At 35.8% G+C, this 6582-nt stretch overlaps 1 non-coding gene across 1 annotated transcript; it reads left to right on the top strand.

Moving 5' to 3' along the window:
• The first annotated feature begins 416 nt into the window (after nt 1-416).
• Nucleotides 417-527, top strand: LOC140977901 (small nucleolar RNA R71). Its single transcript, XR_012175467.1, has one exon. It is a non-coding gene; the product is annotated as a small nucleolar RNA R71 (small nucleolar RNA).
• Nucleotides 528-6582: the final 6055 nt, after the last annotated feature.

Raw genomic sequence — 6582 nt, 5'->3', positions numbered from 1 at the left:
CTTGTTCATGGAGACATTCTTTAAATGAAGGTAATGTTGGACAATCTTTTGTAGCATGATCATGTGTATCACATATATGACAAACAATTTCTTGAATACTTTTTAATTGACCACTCCTTTTCATTTCTAATGACTCAATTTTTCTTACTAAAGATGCAAATTTAGCTTGAATATCTATATCATCTTTAAGATTATAGATACCACCCCCATTTGTTGAATTATTGATTTTAGTTGTTGGTGGTTCTATTGCGCCTATATTATCCCAATTTTGAGCATTTTCTGTTAATGAATCCAAATACTCCATAGCTTCATTTGGGTTTTTATCTTCAAAAGTTCTATTACACATGAATTCTATCATTTGCCTATCTTTAGGTATTAGACCTTCATAAAAGTGAGAAACTATTCTCCATGTTTCAAAACCATGATGTGAGCACGTATTAAGTAATTCTTTATATCTATCCCAACATTGATAAAATGTTTCTCCTTGTTTTTGAGAAAAAGTAGTAATTTGTCTTTTAAAAGAGTTTGTTCTATGGGAAGGAAAANTGTGTGGGGACCCGGACGCTAATTCATTTTCTTAATCGTTATTAATATCGAATACACAATTAAGTAATGTGGGACATAAAATTTTTTGTTAAAATGCAATGCGGAAACGTAATGTACATATAAATCTAAAAGTACAAGTCCTGTACTAAATACATTTACTAGGTTCAACGACATATCAGTGCTGAATCCTAATCTACTTCTGAGCCCGGATCTCCACGCTAACTAGTCCTAACTCGTTCTCTTCTTGATCCCGATCATGTCCCACCTGTTGTCAGCACACATACAAACAAGACAACAACCGAATAACTCCAGTGAGAATTACATTCCCAGTATAAACCATGTATACATGCAATCATACAGACAATATAAAAGCATATAACAGGCATTCATAACATGTATCAAAATCAGAAACATGAATCCAATATTCATCGCATGTATCAAAATCCGAAACATGAATCAATAATAAATCATATTCTACAGATGTACCATAATCAGGAACATAATTCAATATCAAGCAATGAATCACTCTCCGTGATTCTCAGACTCAGACTAGACTCAGTCCTAATCTAGGGATCCCGATCTGAATAAGAACATACACCCACCTACACTCTCGATCGGGGTGGTGGTACGTTCTTATTCACGGACTTTGGCCCTTTCAATATCGAACATCAGTAATAGAAGCAACTCCAATTCTATTCACTCCGATGTCCTGACCTATCCGTCAAAGACTATGGCACTTCCGCCATACACTATCCTGTGACAGTGCAATGGGCCGATGACGATTCCTCACTATCCGGCCCTTCTGTCACAAGACCAATCATTTAATACATGCTATCTATAAATCAATAGAACAAGAATATCAATTCATTCATTAATTGCAAATATCAATGCAATAAAATAAAGTATGTGATTTAGGGAAACTCGAGTCAAACCTCACTCGAGTTGTGCAATCCCAACTCAACATTAATATATACCTTTATCTTCTCCGTTTGACGAAGTCGAAGTCTCGAATTCAACTTTGTACATACCCAATCTGACAATGACAATATCAAACAGACACAATATCAATATATAACTCAATTCAAAATCTATTCTGATCAATACTCAAATCAAAACATAATCTGATCAATGTCAACGACATACGGTACAATCTCAATAAATACTGAATCTGATCAATATCAAATTGCTGATGTTTCGACGGCATAACAATACGGTCTTAGTAACCCCCGTCAATCCTAACATCACAGATACAATATCACGGTTTATAATCAATATCTGTATAATTCTGAATCTAACTCAAAATCAACGACATAACGGAATAATCTCGATATCCCCGTCAATACAATATCAATAGATATCATTTACAATCCATAACCAATATCCATTATCATCTAAAATCAATCAATAACCAAATCTGTCCAATATCAATCAATATACTTCTGAAAAATCATAACAATTTCATAATTAATTTGTTTCTCAATCTGACTTCGATTCTATGAAGTCTAACATGTCAAGAACATCATATATGAATCATATCCTATTCTGACAATACCATAATTTCAAGACATATCGAAACGTAGTAAAACTTACGTCCAGCTATAGCCTGCGTCGATAGGAACACAGTACCGAAGTCGGATTCAAAATCGAACGGGCAGATTCCCAAAATCACAATTCTGCCGTACGAAGGAATTTGAAGCACTTTACTAAAGAACTTTCTATTTCTATCCTCAATTCTAAAGGATATATATATATCAAATCGCATGCCAATGAAACGTGGCTGATTTTTAATCTGCATGTCTCGCGCTGGGGCGAACATAAGTTGCCGCTTGGGCGCGGAAGTTTCTGCCGAGATACTCAGCTGAACATCTCCTGGCGCTCCGGCGGTAATACTCTACCGCTCGGGCACCAAACATTCTGTCCAAGAAAAAAAATCGGCGCTTGGGCAGTTCTTTTCTACTACTCGGGCGCGAGATGTTCGGTCTAACATCTTGGCTTATAATGTAACGATGCCCGGCTTCTTCATTTGAGTTCCTATAACCTCAATTATGTCAATTAATCAACGTCTGATTACAGTAATGAAATCTCGGGCATTACATTTCTCCCCCCTTAGATATGATTTCGTCCCCGAAATCACATGCAATCAAATCAGATAAAGAAAGAAATGTATAACAAAATCAATCAGAAACTCACATCAGTGAAATATTCTGCACATTGTTACTTCATATCAGACTCAGTCTTCCAGGTAGCCTCTTCGATGCCCTAATGACTTTATTGTACTTCCAACAGCAGAATAGTCTTCATTCTGAAGTATTTTTTTTACAGATTTCTGGTTCCAAACTGGAATAATAGGTCAAGAAGTATAATATCATAATACCACTCGAAATAGCATTGATAAAATCAATCGCAAAATACTGTTTATACAACCTCCGTATATACCAATCAACAGCTCAAGATAAATTAACACCATCATCTCCTACAAAATCTGTTAATCCCTGTCAAGGTTACATCCAATCCTCGGCCTCAAATACCTACAGTCATCGTCCGATTTTGGCATATGTAGTATATCTATTCTGAGCTGTCTTCATTTCTTTCTGAATCAGCTGCATTTTCTTTGTCATATTTCTGATCCTATCAGATCTAATCTCAGGTATCTCCGAGATATTACCTCCATACAAAGGAAATTTACAGATATCACTGTAAAATATCTCGAATGATGCTATCTCAATACTCATCTTATAGCTATCGTTGTACGACAATTCACAAAGTGACAATACATCTTATCAACTAGTGCTCAAATTCATTTCATGAATATCCTTCAATATCTGGATAGTCTACTCCGACTATCCATCGATCGGTGGATGATATGTGAAAAGGTTGTCGTATATTCTGCCAAAATACAAAATCAACCGACAATCATGGTATGCTATAATCAACTTTGGCACTCAATGCAATTTGTCCTCTTTTCTGACAAAAATCTCAGTCGACTGATCATATTTGTACATCTTTCTATACAAAATAATATATGCAGATTTGAACAATCGTTCAATCACAATCAAATCACATCACATTCTTGTAAAGATTTTGGTAGTTTCATCACAAAATCCATAGAAATGTACTCCCATTTCTATTCAGGAATCAATAATATATATAACCAATCTCCTGGTTTCTATCTTTCTGTCTTCATCTGTCGGCAATTCAGACGTATCAGTACAAATTCTGCCACAATTAATCTTATTTTTTTATATCAAAACTATCTTTTCGAATTATCATACCTTTTCTGCTACCAGAAAGAACACTGAATCAACTACTGTGCGCTTTTGACCATATCTATCATTTCAGACTCGAAATATTCGGTACAAATAAGTCGGTTATTCACATACAATATGGTATCACATGCCTGATATTCTGATCGATGCTCTGCTCTGATCGTCGAAATCAAATTCTGAACATTCTGATCAAATTTTCTGAACTGGTTTAATTCTCGAAATCAGTTCTGGTTCAACTCGCACCGTATATAGTCTCAACGGTATACAATCTGTATCAAATACCGATCTAGAAGATAACAATTCCCAAGCAGATTCAATACAATAGTTGTATATAATAGTCTGCTAAACCCATGAAAATATGAATTTCTTACATTTTAGACATTTCTGACATTTCTGATATTTCTGACATTTCTGACATCGGTGTCATTCTCAGCCACTGTTCTAATATCAATCGGTATACTATCTACAGATAACACATACCCCGAATACAATCTGTTTCAGTCAAGATTCATATCTTAACAATTTATGTATACAACAATCTCAGTTCTCAGATATTCAATATAAAATATTCGATTCAGTCATATGTTGCGAATATATCAAAACATCATAGATAAACGGCATAAAATCATCAGAATATTTCTGAACACATGATTTATCAACCCATAATCAGAACTGAAGTATCTCACAAAGAAACATTCAATCATATATGACTCTCAAGCAGTAAATCGTCTAACTAATATTTCAATTCTTTCCACTCAATCAGTGTCATTCTGTACGAAATTCTAAAATAAAACCAGTACTTGGTATTAAATCAAGTCTAAAATCATTCTTCATGATATAAGGCAAATCTCTAATCTCATCTGGGAAGACTTTAGCAATTCTCCTGCTACTGACAGATCAGTCTATGGTATACTCAATTTCAGTAATTACTCCATTTCTTTCGATAATCATCGAATCATAATTAATACGGAAATCAAAGGAATTCAAAATCGAGAATCCTTACCGTACATTGTTCATGCTTTGGCCATTTCAGGTCCAAATCTTACCATCTCCTGGTAAGAATCTACAATAATTCCGTACTTGGTCAACATATCAATATCAATCATGTAGTAAGAATCAGATAACACAAGTACAATACAAGCTAACTCAATCTCATTCTCATCCTACTGCAGTAGACAATATTTCACAGAATTCACTGATATAAAACTTTTCCCCAAAAGGTAAAGAACTAATTACTACAGTAAATACAGACCCAACAGATAAAGCATATATCAATGCAATACATTTAGAAATCATGTATAGGATGTATTAGTGTCTCTCAATATATACACAAAATAATCACCAAAGAACAGTTACCTGCCACTATATCATCAAGTGCATCCTGGGTCTGTTCCTCGGTCACTACAACCAGATGATTCTGCTCCATGAGATCTCCGGGAACCTCTCTGTGGACAAACTCTAGCAAAATGTCCTTGCTGTCTACAGATATTGCATCTACCAGTCACTCCTTGGCATTGCTCCGTGGGATGTCTCCCTCCGCAAGTTCTGCAATAAATCCCCGTATAACTCGGGCTAGAACCACTGGAGCTAGATGAACCGCTTCCTAACTTCTTGAACTGTTTCTTTCCAGCTTTCAACTGTTCTTTCTTTCCACCACTGCTATTGCCAATCTCGATTCTGGGGGGCAGTTGTTGTGGTCTCGGTGCTAGAAGAACATACGAGGCTTCTTTTTGTCTCACGAGAACTGTTTCTGCTCTTCTGGCTCTGTTCAGTGTATCAACAAAACTATTCGGTTGTTTCACATTTACCAATGTACGTATCTCCGGATTCAATCCCTGGATGAACTGATCAAATACAGCTGCATCATTCCTAGCCACGTGAGGGGCAAAACGTAGCAAGGTGAAGAACTAGGCCAAGTACTCATCAATATTCAACTGACCCTGTCTTAAATTTGCAAACTCTGCACTTTTATTCTGTCTGTATGATACGGGAAAGAATCTTTGATAGAATTCAACTTTAAAAATTTTCCATGTAATCACTGGACCACGCTGTTCTAAAGCTTCTTTGGTTACCAGCCACCAACTCCTTGTGACTTCCCGTAACTGGTTCCCAATTAGTTTAACTCTACAATCATATGTGAAACCAAGAAATTCAAATAGCATTTCTATGTCCTCTAGCAAATTTTCACAATCAACTAGCATCTCAGTACCCTTCAGAATCGGCGGTTGGAATGACTGAAACCTCATCAACTGTGTTTCCATCAGAGTTTCTGACACAACCATCTGATCAATCGAAGTACTACCTCGTTCTGTAATTCTTCGAGGAGGAATATCTGATGATCACAAGAGTTAGCAATCATATGAGACAAATCCGTCTCTGTCCCTTTCTGATCAGCTTACCTCTGATCAAGAATGGGTTCTGATTCATTCCCAAATAATACACATTACCAATCAACTCAGATACTCAGGTAACATGTATTTTCAAAAACAGTAAGCACATATTGCAACATTAGCATCTACAATGTAATTCAACATGATAATAAATCACATGCTAGCAAACACATGCAAGTAAAGAAAATTCATTCTACCCCGCTCACTATCTTCTATCTCAGTCTTAAAACCTACAGTTCTGGACATATTGCTCAGATACCACCTGTTGTGGGGACCCGGACGCTAATTCATTTTCTTAATCGTTATTAATATCGAATACACAATTAAGTAATGTAGGACATAAAATTTTTTGTTAAAATGCAATGCGGAAACGTAATGTA

The sequence above is a fragment of the Primulina huaijiensis genome, chromosome 5, assembly GCF_012295235.1.
Source record: "Primulina huaijiensis isolate GDHJ02 chromosome 5, ASM1229523v2, whole genome shotgun sequence".
Taxonomy (NCBI): Eukaryota; Viridiplantae; Streptophyta; class Magnoliopsida; order Lamiales; family Gesneriaceae; genus Primulina; species Primulina huaijiensis.
Note: the sequence above shows the minus strand (reverse complement) of the source record. Positions and strands in the feature narration are given on the sequence as shown.